Consider the following 18,993-nt stretch of genomic DNA (forward strand, 5'->3'; position numbering starts at 1 on the left):
AGGGCTACGAGGATCACATGCCCCAGCCTAGGAAAAGCTCTTGTGGTTGGTAAATAATGTAGCATCTTTATGGTGGCTTCCAGGCAGAGAGGGAGATTTTTTTTTTTTTAAATGACTTAGATTTAATCATCGGAAGCAAACTAAATGGAGAGCTTACAATAGAGAAGAATTACATGTCAGAGCCTTTTGCAAACTGAGCTGGGACAGAAAGGGACTGGGGCTGCCCCTCAACCCGATCCCTTCCAAACAAAGACATCCACAGTGTCCCTGGCAGTCTGGCTGAGGGAAGGGGGAGACTGTTGGCTCTGTGCGTTGAGGTCGCCTTGCCACCGCTCACTCCTGGCTAGCCATCAGGAGCCCCGCCTTGCTGGCTCTGGTCATCACCCTTTTTTTTTGTGGCCTGATACGATGTCATCAATCCGCAGCAGTAGAACTGCCGTCTCCACTGCTGTCTTATACGTTTGCAGCTTTACAGCCAATGGTTCCCAGATGCCCAGTTCTTTCATGTCCACCAAAGTACCTGTCTCACCATTTACGCCCCAGGTCTCACAATTCTCCTGGGTGTGCTTGGCCCGAAGGGAGGTAAGTAGACGGATGGTGCTGGCCCCACAGTTATGAATAAGGGTACGAGGGATGACCTCTAGGGCTTGGGCAACAGCCCGATATGGCCATTGTTCCACACCAGTCATGGCCTTGGATTTTTCTGTCAAGGCATGAGCCACAGCCATCTCAGAAGCCCCACCCCCAGGCACCAGCTGAGGGTCCAGGAGAACACTGCGGCACACCTGCATGGCATCCTGGAGGTTGCGTTCTACTTCCGAGAGCAGAGAGGGAGATTTAATTTCATCTTATGCATTTTGCTTATTTGAAAAAAATTTTTTTCAGCACGGAGTGCGCCAATTACAGCATCGTGGCATACATGTCGTACTGACATCTGGAAATATTTAGCAATCCTAGAAACAAACAGTCAAGGAGTTCGCCCAGATCATCAAATACAGATTTGACCCTAACCCAGATTCCCAGCAGCACGCATCAGGAGTGAACAAACATGGAGTTCCTAATGACCCTATATTCTTCTGTAGCAGAAACAAACATGGTTGGTTCTGGTACCCAGGCCTGGAAGTGACTTGGGGATCCTTGTCTCTGGTATGTTTCCCACTGGCAGCCTCAATGGAATTCAGCAGAAAATCAGACCACAGGACTAGATGAGACAGGACAGTGGTCCAGACAGGCTGGCAGGAGTTCAGTCCAGGGTTCAAGGGCAAACGGTGGATGAAGGGGGGAAGAGGTCAGCAGAGGTCAGGACTGAGTGGGCAGCACTGAGGATTAGGCTTGAGGCTTCAGTGCCAAGCCATCAACAGGACCCAGCAGAAGCTCAGGGGCTGGGAGATGAGAAACAGGCCAGAGGCACAGAAGAACACAGTCAGGACATGAGCTGGGAATGCAGTGTTAGGGTTAGGGCCCGTCTTCCTCACAGGTGCTTACAGAATGGGCCTGGGCACACCCACCAACTCAAGTTCCAGACGGGGCTGGACATTGCCACACACACACACACACACACACACACACACACACACACACACACGCCCCCAGTGCCCCTTATCCCCCCGAGGCCCAAGCTTCATTCCAAGCACCGTTTTGCTCCGGCTCCAGTTCACCCGCTGTGCCTCTCCTTCTATTTCCACAGTGAGCGGGGATTTCAGAGTCTTTAGAACACTCCTGTTGTCCCAGGATCTCCAAACTGTTCCACCAAGCCACACAGCTACCCATACGAAATACAAAACCCCCCTCTTCCATCTCTGCCAGCCCTCAGCCCCACCCCAAGGCGTACCTCATTGGCACTTGCTCTTTATTTCCATAGAAAGAATGTTGGGATTCCGGATATATACCTGGGCATTTACCTTAACCACAAAAAACTAAACTCATACTCTTTCCCCAAACTTACTTTTCTTTCTCTATTTATTCCTGACACGGTGATGAGCATTGTTGTCTGCTTAAAACTAGAAACCCAGGGGCCACCCTAGACTCTTTCTTTTCCCTTTCTTCCCCTGTATCCAACACCAAGTCCAGTAATTTCTTCTTTTTAAACCCTCAAAACTTCTCAGGCCATATGCCTTCCTACGTATCTGCCTCTACCATCTCTCAAAGAATTATTACAAAGCCTCCAAGTTGGACTTCTGGCCTCCAATGATTCCAGAACAATCTTCCTAAAATATGAATTGGATCGTGAGCTACTTCTCCTTGGAAGCCTTTGTTGACCTCCCATGGATGGATGCTCTTCTCTCCTCATCAGAAATTCAGGGCCCTGGGAAATGTAGACCCCAACCTCTCCCCGCTCCCTCCTTCCTGGCTTTAAGCTCCAGATCAAAGGGGTCTAGCAAAGGTCTGTGGACCTACTGAGATCACAGGCAAAATGTCAGCCATATGTACGTTTTCTAGGACTTGCAATCGTTGTCAAATGGCTCTCAAGGGTCCATGACACAAACACAAGTTAAGAACTACTGCCCTGGGGCTTCCCTGGTGGCACAGTGGTTGAGAGTCCGCCTGCCAATGCAGGGGACACGGGTTCGTGCCCCGGTCCGGGAAGATCCCACATGCCGCGGAGCAGCTGGGCCCGTGGGTCATGGCCGCTGACCCTGCGTGTCCGGAGCCTGTGCTCCGCAATGGGAGAGGCCACAGCAGTGAGAGGCCTGCGTACCGCAAAAAAAAAAAAAAAAAAAAAAAGAACTACTGTCCTTCACGTGGCATTCCTTCACAGGCCAGACCATACTCACCTCATACCTGGCTTGTCAGAAGTGTTCAAACACATCTGACCAGAGCCTATGGTAAAAAACATTATTTTTCTGTGTAAAACAGAACCAAATTTTTACAAAACAATTCTCACTTGACCTACGTCATAGACACTCTAATCTTTTACTATTTTAGTCATTTCCCTTTTCTTAATGCTGACTGTGATCCCTTAAACTTATTTTACAGCCCATCCACCACCAATGGATTCCAAACCACAGTCTGAAACTTAGGTCTTGAGGCTGTGTCGTATTTGTGGTTCTCTATTATTTTTTTGGTCTCTGTCCCAACTGTCTCGTAAGCTCCTTGAGGGCAGGGATCGTGACTTATACATTTGCAGTACTGCCCCAGGCACAGAGTCAGCGCCCGTAAGAAAACAGCTGGAAGACATGTGGGGAAGAAACAAAGTACTACTTGGTGTAAAAACTGCCAACTACTTCAGGCATGGAGATGTGACAATCATTATTTGGTGGAGGAGAATTCCCTGGATTGCATTTAGGGTAGGGGTCCCCAACCCCTGGGCTATTAGGAGCCAGGCCGCACAGCAGGAGGGGAGCGGCGGGTGAGTGAGCGTTGCCACCTGAACCCTCCCCCGCACCCCCATCCGTGGAAGAACTGTCTTCCACAAAACCGGTCCCTGGTGCCAAAAAGGCTGGGGACCGCTGATTTAGGGGAAGGGTGGGGTCTCTGTGGTGCTACTTTAGCACAATCTCTGTCTGCTTGAGTCTGTCCCCTAGAACAGAAGACGCACGGACTTGTGTGGTAGGAAAAGCATTGGCCCACGCATAGCTCAGCAGAACGATAAACCCTAAACGCTTTGAGATCTCTCTCCCACTAGACATAGGAGAAAAAAATGAATTACTAACGGAGTAAAAATGCTGCTTTGCGAAAGACACCAACAAGGTGAGGAAGGAACCTTTTTATTATTATATCTAGCGATCAGTCTTTAAGAATTTGTTGTTCTCGGCTACATTAGCACGGGGCCAGGCAGAGGATTTTAAATACTTGGTGCCTGCCCTCCAGAGCCTGACAAACCAGCAGATGTGGAAACCGACAGATGGAAATGATTAAGGGCTAAACTGCTGGTGTGGACTCAGAGGCAAAAGTTCAGGAGGGGAGATCTCATGCTCGAAGGAGGTAAGCTCTTCATTCTAACCCAAAGCTAAAGCGCTGGTATTGTCTTGGTGTAAACATTAATATCGCAGGAAACCAGGGGCCAGATAAGCTGGAGGACCTTTGTCAACCACAGAGGCTGCTGCTATAGTGGCAAAGAGGCTGCCTGACTGGTCTGTTTGCGGAGGGAGGGGGTGGTCCCGTGAGGGATGTCGCTCTGCATCACAGCCCGTGCAGCGCCCACCGTGAGAGAGCCCTTCTCTCTCCTGCACAGGTGCCCCTGGGCAGCCTTAAAGGGCTGGGCTGCTTCCCCACTTGAGTGTCCCACCCAGAACCCCAAACCCCATCACAGGCAGACCTGGAGGCAAGTTCCTCAGCTGCTACAACCTCCTTGTTCCAAAGAGAGGTAACAATCATGGTTGTCCTCAAAGGATGTCCTGAGATCGTGTCCATTCAGGACCTAGCGCATAGTACGCACTCAATAAACGCAGTCACGGCTGATTTACGCTTCCTTCACTCCATTGATTGACACGTATGCATTCCTGCGTTTGCCTCTCTGAACTGCCAAATAGAGTAAGGGCTTAGAGGGACACTGACGCAGCTAAATGGATGAACCCTAGCCCTGTAACACCCAGTACAATGGCACACACCCCGTGCGGGTCAGATCCCACAGACTAGAAGTGACGGCTATAATAGGAATAGTCCAGGTCCCAGGATAGGGGACGTGGGGACATCGACTTGAATAAATACCAGCAGTTCATGTTCAAGTGCCATTTGGCTGAGACAACCACACACTTCCTTTACCAGAAGCACTTGCTTCTCCCTCCCCTACCCCTGCCCACCCCAATGGGACTGCTTGGAATCAGGGTTCACCCTCTGAACAGAGCAAGGGGGTATCCCTGGTTCACATCCTGCCCGCTGTATTGTTCAGAGGCCAATTCACTTTCTGCCCTCCAAGTCCAAAGGCATGAGAACAGGAGGAAATGTTCAGCTGGGCATGCTTTAATAAAACAAAATAAACTCAGCTACGAGTCCTTATGAAACTGCTCTCTGGGGAGCAGTTTCCCTGCCTCTGACATGCTCCCAGGAGAAACATGCTTTTAAAAGGAGACTTTAAATTCCCACCCTACAGTAAACACACTCTTTCAATCACACTGCAGCAAAAACGGCCAGTGAGCCACCCTAAGAAACCACGGCCCCAATGTACGAAGGCACACAACCCGCCTCCTTTCTCCATTCTAATAAACCGCCCTTGGGCCTTGGGTGGTTTTTTTGTTTTGGGGGCTTGTCCCAATGCATTGAAGGACGGCCTACTCCCTGCACTTTTGTATTTGCGTTGTGGACACCCTCATGCCGTTCAACACAAGCAATCCAATCATGACACACAGCCGTCAGCTTGCCCCACTCCTAGGAGAAGCTAAAGATGGGCATCCTCCCCATCCTGGCAGAGATGGGACCCATCCAGCATGTGAAATAGTGAAAACCAAGACGCAGGGCCTTCCCCCAAACACAACTGTGGCGAAGATGGCTGGGGGCCTGAAAGACCACTCTTTTTTCTTCCACGGCAGCAGCATTTTAACCTGGGCACACGGCTGCCCAGAATAAGATCACGCTCTGGCCTCTTTGCCACTCCTTAGCCCCGTGAGTAAGTGCTAGTTAGTGGGGTGTTAAGCAGAGGTGGCCCGTGGCTGCACTTTTGGTCTCTTTTCTGTCCTGTCGTCCTTCTTGCTGCCTGAAAGTGGGTGTAGCCATCGGGGACTAGAAGGAAGAAGGCCACTGCCTGGGGAGGGTGGGGTAGGGAGTCAGGGGAGCCTGGGACCCCAAGGATGCCATGGTCACTTCCCTCCGGATGCAGTTTATGTGAGAGAGAAATAAACGCCTATCTTGTTTAAGCCACTGTTACACTGAATTTTCTGGGCCATGGAATTGAATCCTGCCCTAATTATAGCAGTTCTGTCCCAGAACAAAGTCACCACTGGAAATGGTGGGTGGGTCCCATCTGCTATGCCCATCCACCAAGCCACTGCTCAACGCAAGACCCTAACCGTACAAGTCATCACCCAGGCAGCCTGGTTTCCAGAAAAGCAGAGCCACCAGTTCATCCCTTCATCTGTCCAGCTATTTTGTGAGTCAAGACTCTGTGCCAGGTGCTGGACTGGCTCCTGAGCTGTAAACAGGACGGACTGGGCTCTGTCCTCCCAGGGATGCCTCTCATCTCACAAGGACGAGAAGCCAAGACCAGGGAACGTGATGGGGAGGTAAACACGAAAAGGGCAGCGACAGGGCACAGGGCTGGGACTCGGCCTGGTGAGGGGGCTGACACCGAAGGACACCTGGCAGGTACGCTCACTTGTCCTACGTTCATCAGATGCACGTTCACGGGAGGAGAGAAGTGTGTGCAGAGGAAGCGTGGCTGCGCGGGTGGACGGAGAATGTGCACGGAATCCGGATGGCAGACGCGGAGCCGTCGCCGCGGCGCTCGGAGGGCTCACAGAGGTTCCCGTGGTCTGTCGCCGGGCCACCTCCGTGCCGTGGGTGGCTGCGGAATCTCCTTTCAGCTTCTCCAAGTCTGGAGCAGACGCGGATGCAGCTCTGTGAGGAGGCACCAGCTTCTCCGGTGGGCGCCGTGGGGACAGACGCCTTGTCCTCGTTCTCCCCTGCTCCGTGTCCCCTCCCTTCCCCAGCTGCCCGCCCTGCTCACCCGCAGAGACCTCATGCCCCAAAGCCCCATCAGAGTACCGCCCCCATCCACATCCTCCCAGCTCCTCCGAGTGGCCCCAAGTTAGCACCCTCCTCTGATCCCCCAAACGTCCCCTTCCAGGGTTTCACCTCCCGGCTTCTCCCATGATGGTGTAGTAAACAAATCCTCTGATAAACCCCTTATTCTTTTGCTCTCGTGGTCATGCTCCTTCCCTATTCAGATCCGTACTACCAAATATCAGTGCTGTGAAAATCAAAGAAGGGCTATAGAATCCTTGGGGATTAAAGGAGACTAAAAGAGACAGGACAAGGTGATGCGACGAATGATTCTGGACAAGATCATACGTGCGGGGAGCGGGGGATGTTATAACAAGATTATTGGGACAACTGGGAAGATGTGAATGTGGACGTCACATTAGATCACAGTAGTGAAACTGATCATCATATTGTGGTAACACAAGAGAAAATCCTTCTTCTTAGGAGATACTCGCTTCCTGAAGAACCCTGTGGCCTGCAACATAATCCCAAATGGCTCAGCAAAAAATACAAATGATACACATTCATAGGGAAGGAAGAAGCACAATGTGAACTTGTAAATCGGTGTGAAAGGCGTACAGGTGCTCCTTGTAGTATTCTTGCAACTTTTTAAAAGTTGAGGTAGAGGTGATTTACAATGTTACGTTAGTTTCATGTGTACAGCAAAGTGATCCAGTATGTGTGTGTGTATATATATATACACACACACACACACACACACGCACACGAACACACACACACACATATATGCTCTTTCAGATTCTTTTCCCTTATAGGTTATTACAAAATATTGAGTAGAGTTCCCTGTGCTCTACAGCAGGACCTTGTTGTTTATCTATTTTATATACAGTAGTGTGTATCTGTTAATTCCAAGCTCCTAATTTATCCCCCCAACACCGCTATCCCCTTTGGTAGCCACAACTATGTCTCCGAGTCTATTTCTGTTTTGTAAATAAGTTCATTTGTATCACTTTTTTAGAATCCACATATAAGTAATATCATATGATATTTGTCTTTCTCCGTCTGACTTACTTCACTTATCAGGATAATCTTGCAACTTTTCTGAGGGATGAATTTCTTTCAAAACACAATGTAAAGAAAAACATTTTAAAAGTTAAAAAAAAATAGGAAGTAGTCCAGAGGCAGGCATGGAGGTATTGCGAAAAGGAGAAGAATTTGGAACTCCTCAAAGATCACCAAGAAGGGAGGTGTCAAGCCTGTGAAGCCCCCAAAAGCTGGGTGACAGGGTCTCAAGGTCCCCCAGGGCTCTGGGCCCCAGCCTCCCCACACAGTGACCACCACCCCCCCCACCCCGCAAATTTGTTTGCCCTGCTATTTATAGAGCAATCACTTTCCTACATAAAGCCCCGAAATAGAAATGTTAAAAGAGCAGCTGGTGCCTCACGGGAGCCTCATAAAACGTCTGTTTCCAAACAGCTTCCCTCTGTCATAAATATCTTGTAGCTCTAGCTCCCTCCTTCTTTGTCAGCAGGCACATTTGCATAAAAATGGGACTCGGTTTATTAAGAATTTATCTCTCCCTGCTGTTTACCGCCTGCCTGAAGATTCACAGGGCCCCATGTGACACGGCCTGCGATGGTCACACCAACCTTTTGCCTGAAGGTGAGGCACAGTGAAGACTGAAAGAAGGGTCTACTCTTCTTGGGGTTCTGCTTTTCTGCATCAATAAAGGAAACACAAAAGCTGACACACAGGCACAGGAGCGAGTTCACAGGCCTGGTCCCTGGGTGAAGACTCGGTGGGGTCTTGGGAGGGCAGCCCTCATCAGCTGGATGGGCAGACGTCTGAGATGGCCTTTAGGGTCCATTTGCTCCCAGACTTCCTGGTGCCTTTTGTCTTTCAGATTTGCCTTTGGATGATGTCTTAGCGTGGGCTGTCATAACAAAATACTGGGCAGCTTAACCGACACTTATTTCTCACAGTTCTGGAAGTCCAAGATCAGGTTCCTGGTGAGGGTTCAATTCCTGGCTTTCAGAGGGCCACCTTCCTGCTGTGTCCTCACGTGGGGAGAATGGGAGTGAGAGAGACAGGAAGGGCACTCTCTGATGTCTCTTGTCTAGGGACACTAACCCTATGGCATCAGGGCCCCACCCTTAATGACCTCTCTAAAAGCCCTGTCTCCAAATACAGTCACGCCAGGGGTTGGAGCTACAACATATGAATTTGAGGGTCCACAATTCAGCCCATAAGAAGGGAGGAGGCTGCTGTCACTAACATCCCCCAAACCCTTCTTTTGGTGACAAATTAAGACTCCCCCATCTCAGCTGCCTTTAGCCCCTGATGACCATCTCCTCCTTGCTGTCAGCTGAAGTCCTCAGTGCCACCAGCCGCTGTCGGCAAAGGGCCTGCCCCGACTGAGAGGACTGAGGGCTGAGACCAGAGGCAGATATGGCTGAAAATGTCCGAGTCACTGTGTGCAGGCAGTGGACATGTGAGTTCTTGCATGTGAGGAGTGTCAAGCCCCAGCCACGTTCCACCCCTTCTGGACACAATGCAGGGGAGGGACGGCCTCCCTGGGGGCACCGACCGTGGGAGAGCCGCCAGGTGACCCCCAGACTGGGTACTCAAGCGCTCTCAAGGGCTTGCCCCAAGCACGACAGTCCTCACATGGAAATGCCATTCAGCTTTTTTGTCCATTGTTGCATGCCTAACAATTGGGAATGTTTTCCTTGGAACAGGTTTGTAATCCCATCATGCTGTACTTCCTTTGTACTGAACAAGTGTTATTTAACGGGGCCGTTTTGATTGTTTTGGAGATAGGGGCATATTTGGAAAGAGGAGGGGTTTGTGTGAGTTGATTACATTGGCCAGCTTCCTCTATTTTTTCTGGGAAATCCTTCTTCCCGTGTGCATAGATGGTAAGTCTCACAGAAGAACCGTACGACGCGGCATGTGAGACCCTTGCCCTGGGCAGCTTCGCGGCGACCCATCCAGGCCTGCAGCTTGGGGTCCTTGGAGGCCACGGATGGATGGGGTAGAGGCTGCGTCAGTGGCGCCTCGTAAAGTCGTGAAGTCACACTCAGGTAAAGCCATCAGCGGGAGCTGGCCTGGCTCTTTCGTGCTGGAGACGGGGCATATCAAATTCCAAGTCCGTTCCAAAGGCCTCTTGCTTGCCTGGGTCACAGCACAGGCGTCTGGGGCCCCTTTCTTCCCTTTCCTTAAACTGCTCCCTCCCCTGGCCCAGGAGGCCTTTCCTCTCTTAGGGAAGGTCAGCCTCCAGTAGAAGAATGACCATTGTTCCTTCGCAGGGGAAAAGAGGCCCCGTCCCCTCTGTCCTTCCTTGCATCCTGTTGCTGGTTCCTAAGTCCCACTGTGGGGCAGCCCGAGTTTCCCGCACCTGAGCGCCTGCCTGCCCTTCCCCGCTAGCCGCCTGCGCACCCTTACTCTCTCTATGTCCCCCGGGAGCCCGCTGGCTCTGGCCACGCTCCCCCCACCCCCTTCCTGGGTTCCAGGCACCCTGTGGGGAAGCTCCCTCCGGGCCCCCTCCCGAATCTGGGCAGCTCTGCCTTCCCTCTCCTCACCTCCATGCAATGTTGATCAAGACCTAGTATGAAAAGACACACTGTGAATTCCCTCGCCTGTGTCCTTTGCGCTTCTCGGCGGCATCACCTGGGATGCAGACGGCAGACAGCTTGCCGATGTGCCTTTGTGGGAAGTGTCTTTCTCCCAGTCTTCATGGCAAAGTGAGTTGTCACAGACTCATGTGGTCACCTGCTTGCCTGTCGGCCTCCTTCCTCAGGAGCTATGTCTTTTGGCCGACTGACACCTAGGCACTGGCTCAAGGGACACCTAGGCTGTGTCCTGCCCCAGCCCTGAGTCCCAAACAAGGAGCTGGACTGGCCAGCTTGGAAGCTGGAATCTAGAGCATCCTTCATTTCTTTTGCAGCCACATTTTCTGTTCACCAACTGGAAGCTCAATTCCTTCTGATCCCTGAAAAAATCTAACAGGATCATTTTCCCTACATAGGAAAATATATAAACAAGGGAGTTGAACCCAAGAAGCTTAAAATGAAAATGCCAAAACCACAAGATAATCCTGAGAACATCCCCGGCTTCCCTGAGCCTCGTGCTCGTCCAGGTTCTGTCATCCTTTGGGGCCGAGCGACGAGTGAGATCGGGAGAGATGATTCTGAACACAGCTTTTTGCATGGTGGTCTTCCTGTTCTCTGCCTGCCTTAGCCCCATCAAATTCACCAGGAGACAGAGAGAATGTGCTTCACAGATCCATAATTGAGTTTTCCTGGGGTTAGGAAACGACCTAATAAACCCACACTTTACCCAACTTCAACGGGAAACCTGTAGCATTTCTGTACAGGGATGCAAAGTATAGCTACTGGGGGCGTGAGAGCTTCCCGGCTCGGGGTCCCCAGCCTGGCCAGCCTGGGCTCACCCCCCAGCTGTTCTGCTCTCTGCTGGGCTCCGCCCTGGCCCTAACACCTGAAGCCTCTTTCCTGCTCAGCTCTCACCCCTGTTGCTTGCCGCTGCCATGGTCACCACTCTCTCAGATCCTCCCATTCATCCAGAGCTCACCCAGGACCAGTGCAGGTCAGGGGCTTAAACCAGAACCTATGGCATGGTGAGCCCGTACCAATAAATCAATGTTCACCATTGCTTTTATCCAGCCTCTGGTGTAACACCACAGCCTCTGCCTCTCGGGGGTGTTGTGAGGACGAAATGAGATGAGGCACTGAACGCGCTAGAACGGTGCCCAGCACGCCCTGAGGGCCCGCGGGTGTTTACTAGCTGTGATTGCCCTGCTTGCCCTCCATGTCAGTTTAGGGATGGATCTGAGGTCTGAACACAATGCGTGGCAGCCCTTAAGCACCCCGTGAACGCTTGCTACTGTCAGCAGGAAGTGGTGACCAGCCGCAGAGCTAGCTGAGGTGACCTGGAGTGGTTCAGCCAGACCTTGACCTCTGAATGAACATCCTCATCTTGCTGAGTTCCTGGATCTACCTTACTGGGTTAAAAAGCAAATTCCAAAGTGGTCATGCCTTTGTAAGGTTTATTGATATGAATTATGTGTGCCCTTTGTGTGCTAATCACCCAGTCCTTCGAAGACTTTCAGAGTTAATGGCTCAGCAATTCCTCCAGATCTGGGCCCCTGGGGCCCCTACTCCCCAGCCACCTCTGTCCTCTTTCCCTTGCACCCAAGGAAGCGCGTGGACGTGGAGCCTGGGGCCCCAAGGGGACCCAGCACCCACACACACGCAGACCATACACACACCTCTAGGCTTCCTTCCTCTCAAAGCCAGAGCAGACCGTCCCCTTCTGACACAGGATGTCAGGTCGACTCAAGCCAGAGGCCTTGGGACCAAGCCCCAGGTGAAAAACTACATGGGCTGGAATATTTCTTGGAAACAAAAAAGAGCCAGTGGCCTCTCTGTGACATAGGGCCAGACGGGAGCAGCAGGGAGATGAACGGGCTGTGTGTCAGGTCTCCTCGACCGAGAGATGCAAGTGATGAGCCCGGATACACTACCCCATGGGTACTGGGCAAATAGAGCAGGACAGACACAGACCATGGTGACCTGCTAGCGACCGTCCCAGGATAGAGCCTGGGGAGCAGGGGGTGGTGGGAAAAGGGGATGGGAGACCTACAGGTGTGGGCTCCAGGGTCCCAAGCGGCTCAGCACTGACCTGTGTTAGTTATTGGGTTCCTCAGTAAGATTTATTTAAACAAAGGCTGCCCCTGCATTATATTTTTCCAAAGTTGTCTGATCTAGTCTCCTTGGGTTACTTTCTTTCTGTTTTTAAACTGTCCGTTTAGCTTAGTTTTCTGTCCCCCAGATGGGAACTTACCTCCTCTTTTCCGTCAAAATACCTACGATCAATTACATAGACTTTGATCATAAAGTTCGCCAAAACAATAGACACGTGTTCCTGCCTCTGTCCTGTAAACCGAAAACCACACAGGACTGCGCATGTGCAGAATGGTTTTCAAACCTGAGGCTGACACAACTATAGAAACTGTCAAGTTTCTTAGTTTGAAGGAAAAGAGTCCCCATGAGCTGTGCCATTCCCAGACAAGAAAAGTCATTCTGAAGCTTCGCAATCCTTATGGGGCCAGTGATACAAAAAGCACACAATTCAACATCAGGAACCCGGTGGCCCTAATTCCTTATTGTTTAAGGAAGCAAGAAGCCTGGAGAGAGGCCCAGTTAACGGAGACCGATGCTGCAAGCGGGAGACACCTAGCATCGAAGGGCATGTTTTCCTTCTGTCCATGGGTCCCCCCACCCAGGGGCTCTCCGTTCCCCTGGAGCCCTCCCTCGGCCAGGGTGACAATTTCTGCCCCAGCACAAGCAGACAACCTCAAAGTAAGGACCTGTGCTTTCTTCCCAATAGGAGCCTTCCCACCACAGCCCACGACTGTCCGATACGAGGGTGCTGGCCAGAGATTTCTCCCTCCACTCGCATCACCTACTGCTTTTCACGGCCAATCCCTCCAGCGCAGATTTCACCTCTGAGCCCCACATCCAAATGCCTAGCTTCCTACTGGACAGTGGGTTCTCACACTCAATAGGCCCCAAATCTAAGACCTCCTCTTCCCCAACCCCTCCCCAGAGGATGGGATCCCTAGCCACCTGTCCACCCAAACCAGCGACCTGAGGGCTGTCCTGATCACCTTCCTCTCTCCCTCACCCCTGAATGTCTCCAAGTCATACAGATTCAACCTTAGTAACGTTTTTGTTTCCACCCCCTCCTCTCTACCCTCTGCTGCAACTGCACCATCCGTGGCCTCAGCCCCTCTTGTCTGACCTTGTATGTCTCTCTCCAATCCTCCCTCCTGGCTTGGTTTTCATCCAGCCTCAGTAAAGCCACCAGTGTCCCTCTAAAACAGGAAGCTCTGGTCCTACTATGTCCCAGCTTAAACCCTTCAGTGGCTCTCCCTGGCCCATCAAGAATCACCTCCAGCCTCGCCCTGCCCTTGCTCCTAATCTCCGGCTATGCTAAGTGCCTGTCATTCCCAAATACATCGTGTCATCTCCGGCCCACCCTGCTCCCTCCCCACCCTCCCAACCAACCCACCAGCAGGAATCTCCTCTCCCTCTCAAGGCTCCAATCAGCAGCATTTCTCCAATGAAAACCTTTTCCAGCACCACAGAACCACTATCTCTGTGCCCTGCTTCAGGGCAAGCAGGCCAATGTTTCGAGGCTTTGTTTTTTCCTCATCTGCTCTGCTCGTGATGGACACTTGGGTTGTTCCCAGTTTAAGGCTAGGGCAAATAGTGCCGCTGTGATCATTCTTATACACTGTGTCTACAAACTGGTGCATTCGTGCATGCACTTCTGAGGGTATTACCTCTGAGTCTAGGGTTTTCTTTGTGGAAAGATTTTAAATTAAGGATTCAATCTATTTAATAATTATTGGACTAGTTAAGATTCATAATTTTTTCTTTTGTCAGTTTTTTTCATTGAAGTATAGTTGATTTACTATATATTAGTTTCAGCTGAAGAGCGTACTGATTCATATATATATATATATTCTTTTTCAGATTCTTTTCCCTTATAGGTTGTTACAAAATACTGAGTATAGTTCCCTGTGCTATACAGTATGTCAGCTTTGATAAACTGTATTTTTTAGGAATTTACCCGTTTATCTAAATTTTCAAATGTATGGGCATAAAATTGTTCATAATACCTTCTTATGATCCTTAATGAAGGTGAGCTCTGTTGTGATGTCTCCTTATCGTGACTGACATGGATTGTTTTTACCTTTTCTTTTTTTTTTTTTTCTCTTGCTCAATCTTGCTAAAATTTTAGGGTTTTTCTTTTTTAATCAATTTTATTACTTTTCCAAAGAATCCAACTTTGGGTTTTATTGATAAGTCCTATTTCATATTTGTGTTTTATTACATTAAATTCTGCCTTTATTTATTTTTTTTCTTTGGGTTCAGCTACTGGACTATAATTTCCCTGCAGGCAGATATTATGTCTTGGTTGCTATATGTTTTCTAGAGCCTAGCATAGTGCCTGGTACAAAGAAGATGCATAATAAATATTTAGGGAAAGAGATGACAGAAGGGAGAAGAGGAAAAGAGGGAGAAAGAGAGAGGGGTAAGGAAGGGAGGGAGTTGGAAGGACAACAGAATTGGACTATAAACTGCCCATATACCTGAGAGGTTACTTGTAAGATACCTACGTGTGTGTGTGTGTGTGTGTGTGTGTGTGTGTGTGTGTGATATACTAGGGTTCTTTTTTTTTTTTTAATTTTTATTGGAGTATAGTTGATTTACAATGTTGTGTTAGTTTCAGTTGTACAGCAAAGTGATTCAGTTATACATATAGATATATCAAGTGTGTTTTTTTTCTTTTTTAGATTCTTTTCCATATAGGCCACTACAGAGTTTTCAGTAGAGTTCCCTGTGCTATATAGCAGGTTAGGGTCCTTTATTTTAAACAATCTAGTATCATGACTCCAAGTGCAGCTCAAGGTGGGAATTATAAATATACCTAGAGATCCCCAGCATTTTCCTTGGAAGATCTTTATGGCATATTACTCAGCTTACACCCCTGAAGGTCCATCATGAATCAGGCCCCACGCTGGTCACTAGGGAGACAAACATGAATAAGAACTTGTTCCTCAGACTTGTGGTTGCCTAGGAGGAGAGGGGTGGGAGAGGGGTGGGAGAGGGGTGGGAGAGGGGTGGGAGAGGGATGGATTGGGAGTTTGGGATTAGCAGGCACAAACTAGTATATATAGGATGGATAAACAACAAGGTCCTACTGTAGAGCACAGGGAATTATATTCAATATCCTGTGATAAACCATAATGGAAAAGAATGTGAACAAGAATATATATATATATATGTATAACTGAGTCACTTTGCTGTATCGCAGAAATTAACACAACATCGTAAATCAACTATACTTCAATAACATTACAAAAAGAAAGAAAGAAAAAAAAAAAAGAGAACTTGTTCCTGCCCTTCAGAAACTCCTAGGAAAAATCTGGGCAGTTTACAAATGGGCCAGACCCAGCCAGCACATTTTTGTAAATAAAGTTTTATTGGAACACAGCATGCCGTTCACTTGTGGCTACTTTCACACTACAATGACCAAGTTCACGTGAACCTCAAAGCAGGAAATATTTACTATCTGGCCCTTTGCAGAAAATGTCCACAGCCCTGCCCTAGGCAGTAGGCCCCTAGAAGGCAGGCCCTGGCCTTGTCCGCCGGGGACAGCAGGGTCCCCAGTCCACTGGTGCACGCTGAGCATACGCGTTCTCAAGGTCCAGAAGCTCTCTGGGGTTGGCCTCACTGGTGGGCAAGAACCACTCCTCATTATCTAACAAGTGTGCACTCTTTCCTCTGAGCAAACACAGCACAAAATCCAGTGGGTACCAGTGACCTCTTTACAAACGTGTCAGCTCACTCCTGGGGTCAGCACCTCACAGAGAAACCTCATCCAGAGCCCTCTAAGTGTGCGGGGCTTGCTGAGCAAATCCTGAGGCCCAGAAGCAGAAACCAAGTTTCCTGTTGAGCAGTGAGGCTGGTTGTATGGGTCCCCGCCTCACGGCCAACTTCGGGCTGCACCGCTTTATCTTAAATCAAATATTCCACCGGGAGAAAACTTCGCACTTGTGCCACGACAGTGTGAACAATAGTCTTGGGACTTGTAACCAAGATGACCTCCTCAAAAATGTTTTGATCTCCTGTTCTGGACATTTAGTGACCGTCAGGGTGGACAGAAAGACGAGGCCAAAGGCCCTGGCCCAGCCTTTCAGCGTCCAGAGCCGCGCCCAGATGCCTGGCCCGGTGCTGCCTGATTTGGGCACCAACCCACTCGGCCACTGGACCTGTCTTTCCTGCAACAGGAGTGTTTGCTTTTCTCTCAAATGGAGATGATGAGTCTTGATGGAAGAACCATGAGAGATATCCATCCTCTAGAAAACGAAGTGCTGACAGCTTACATAGAGTTGTGAGCTATTAAAAATTCAAGCTGTGTAAGTCAGCTAAACTGAGAATTTTTGTCATGGCCCCTTGCTTTTGGAGGGCCAACCTCAGTGCTTAGTCAGCTCTTAAACAGGGTTTGTTGTTTTGTATGTTTTTGTTTTTCCCTGTGACTATGTGTATGTGCGTGTGTGTGTTCAACTTTTCAAAAACTGTGGTTTAAAAAATAAGTCGATCAGTAAGTGTCAGAAGCGTCTGAGTGAGAGTAGACACTAACAGGAAAGCAGGAAACACAGTCTCTAAGTTTAGAGCGGGGAGGAAACAGAATTTCCATTCAACACCAAGGCGACAGTAGCACACTGATGGGAGAGCCCAGACAAAGCCAAATGTCATTTTCTTTATCCTAATTTATTGATTTTTGCTGGCTGTCGGAAGTGCTCAGGGGAGGAAGCGTGGTGAGTCTCTGGCCGATGGTTTTCATCGTTCTCACAATTAGTGTGGAGGGGTTGCTGGAGGGGAGTGTGTGAAAATGATGGCGGGGATGCACAAGAACCCCAGAGCCCAGAGCAAACACATGTGCGCCCATTCCTTGCACTGCAGTGTTTCTGAAAGTAGCCTATTCATTTACTTGGAAGAGATCTCATGCCAAAGAAAAAAGACATCATCTCATCACCCACCCACCCAGACATCTTGAATCATCAGCCCAGAAACACAACCGTTGCTGGGGGGGGTGCCCCCCCCAAAATCACCATCCCCAGAGCACTCCTTCGTAAGTCTGTGATACCAGAAATGTAAATCACCGGAGCTGCGTGGAAAATCTCCAGCCGGGTGTGCGACCCTCCTAGAGGTCAGGGAGGCCCAGGTGTGGGTGTCAGGGTGGGAGAGGGGGAGACACTCAGAGTTCAAGGTCAATAGACAACCCTGAGAGAGAGATTTGGCCCCTGGGATGTTCACTGTGCCATTTTTTTTTCATGAACACTCATTACAAAACTGAAACCAACATCACAGAACAATGAGAAATCACCAGCCCGTTCCACAAGTTCAGAGCCGGGCACACCAACCGCTTCAAATCTGGAAAACGTTCCGTGTGCGTGTGCGGTGACCACCCACCGTGGGCTTTCCCAGGCGCCTCTGGTCTCCTGCCTAGGTGCCTTCCTCCCCCAGCCTCACCCCGGGGCAGGGTCACCTCTGTGAAGACGGTTCCTGGACACGCGCCACGGCCCTGACTGCTCAGCTGTCCTCCAGGGGCCTGACACCGGCTGCCCCTGGGTATCACCACCCGAAGGTCCCACTGACGGTTCCCCTCCGGCCTCCCCATTCCGGTCACAGTCAGGTTAGCCTCTCTTACAGCCCTAGAGTCCTGCCCGTTCGCCCTCAGAGAGTCCCCTCGGTCAGACCTCCCCTCTCCCATGTCCACTGACATCCACTGTGCGAGGCCCTGTGTGGACTTGGGCTCATCCTAGAAGGGCCTCCCCTCTGTAATGCTGCCCTCCTCCACCACCCGCTCCAGTGACCTTGTCTCTAGCCTGGCCTTCAGGGACTCCTCAACCCGCCCAGACCACCTTTCCTAGCTTCTCTTGTGTCCTCCCAACACAAAGGCTCTGAATCCTCACCCGCTCCGTGAGCATCTCTCCCAAACCCCTTTATTCACGTCACAACCCCACCCAGACATTCCTCTCCCTCCAACCTGCCTGCTCAGCTCTACTTCAAACCCCAGTGCAAGTGCATCCCCCCCTCTGTAACCTTGCCACTCGCCAACCACAATCTCTCCCTGAAATCCCATGGCTCTCGAATTTTGCATGAGGACAGTGGGACAGTATTCTAAGGCATTAAGAGATGACTGTTTCCTGTTCTGCCCTTCACCAGCTCATTTTCAAATTCAGAAAAAGTTCCCCCTTCCTCAAAATGCTACCTCTCAGATCTCTGTCACAGTAGACACCACACATCTGTGAAGTCTGTGATGAGTGGTGACCCCTAGGACCGCTGAGCTGACCTTCCCCGCCCCTGGCGGTGGCCTGCCGGTCCCTCCCCCATGCCCTAGGGGCAGGATGGCTTTCCCCACACGGCGCACTCCAAGTTCAAGTTCTTGCGTCTCCAGCTCTCAAGGAGACTTTGTCCACCTCTAGCTGAAACAAAACTCTGAAAACCAAAGTGCTCTTGATTTCCAAAGCCAGGCTGTGGTATTGAGAAGTAGACGCTTTCTCTTAGAATACCAAAGGGTGGCCTTCACATCAACAGCTGAACTCCACGAGGTTCAGGTTTATGTGACAGCCCAGCGGGTGAGGAGGGGACAGGGAATACTGGGTGGCAACAAAGAATCGTTATTTATCTACCCAAAGGGAAATTGTGGGTTAACAGTAGGCAGAAGGGAATCCACGTGAGTACAGCTTAGAAACACTTGGGAAGTAGATGGGAAAGTTCCCTCCTAGGTGCCCCCTCT

General features: G+C 50.2%; 1 pseudogene; it reads right to left on the bottom strand.

Annotated features, from left to right (window-relative positions):
* Positions 1-343: 343 nt before the first annotated feature.
* On the bottom strand, positions 344-17,871 carry LOC114883254 (annotated as a pseudogene).
* Between the last annotated feature and the right edge of the window lie 1,122 nt (positions 17,872-18,993).

Source organism: Monodon monoceros, unplaced genomic scaffold (assembly GCF_005190385.1).
Source record: "Monodon monoceros isolate NGI ecotype Baffin Bay Population unplaced genomic scaffold, NGI_Narwhal_1 Super_Scaffold_4, whole genome shotgun sequence".
NCBI lineage: Eukaryota > Metazoa > Chordata > Mammalia > Artiodactyla > Monodontidae > Monodon > Monodon monoceros.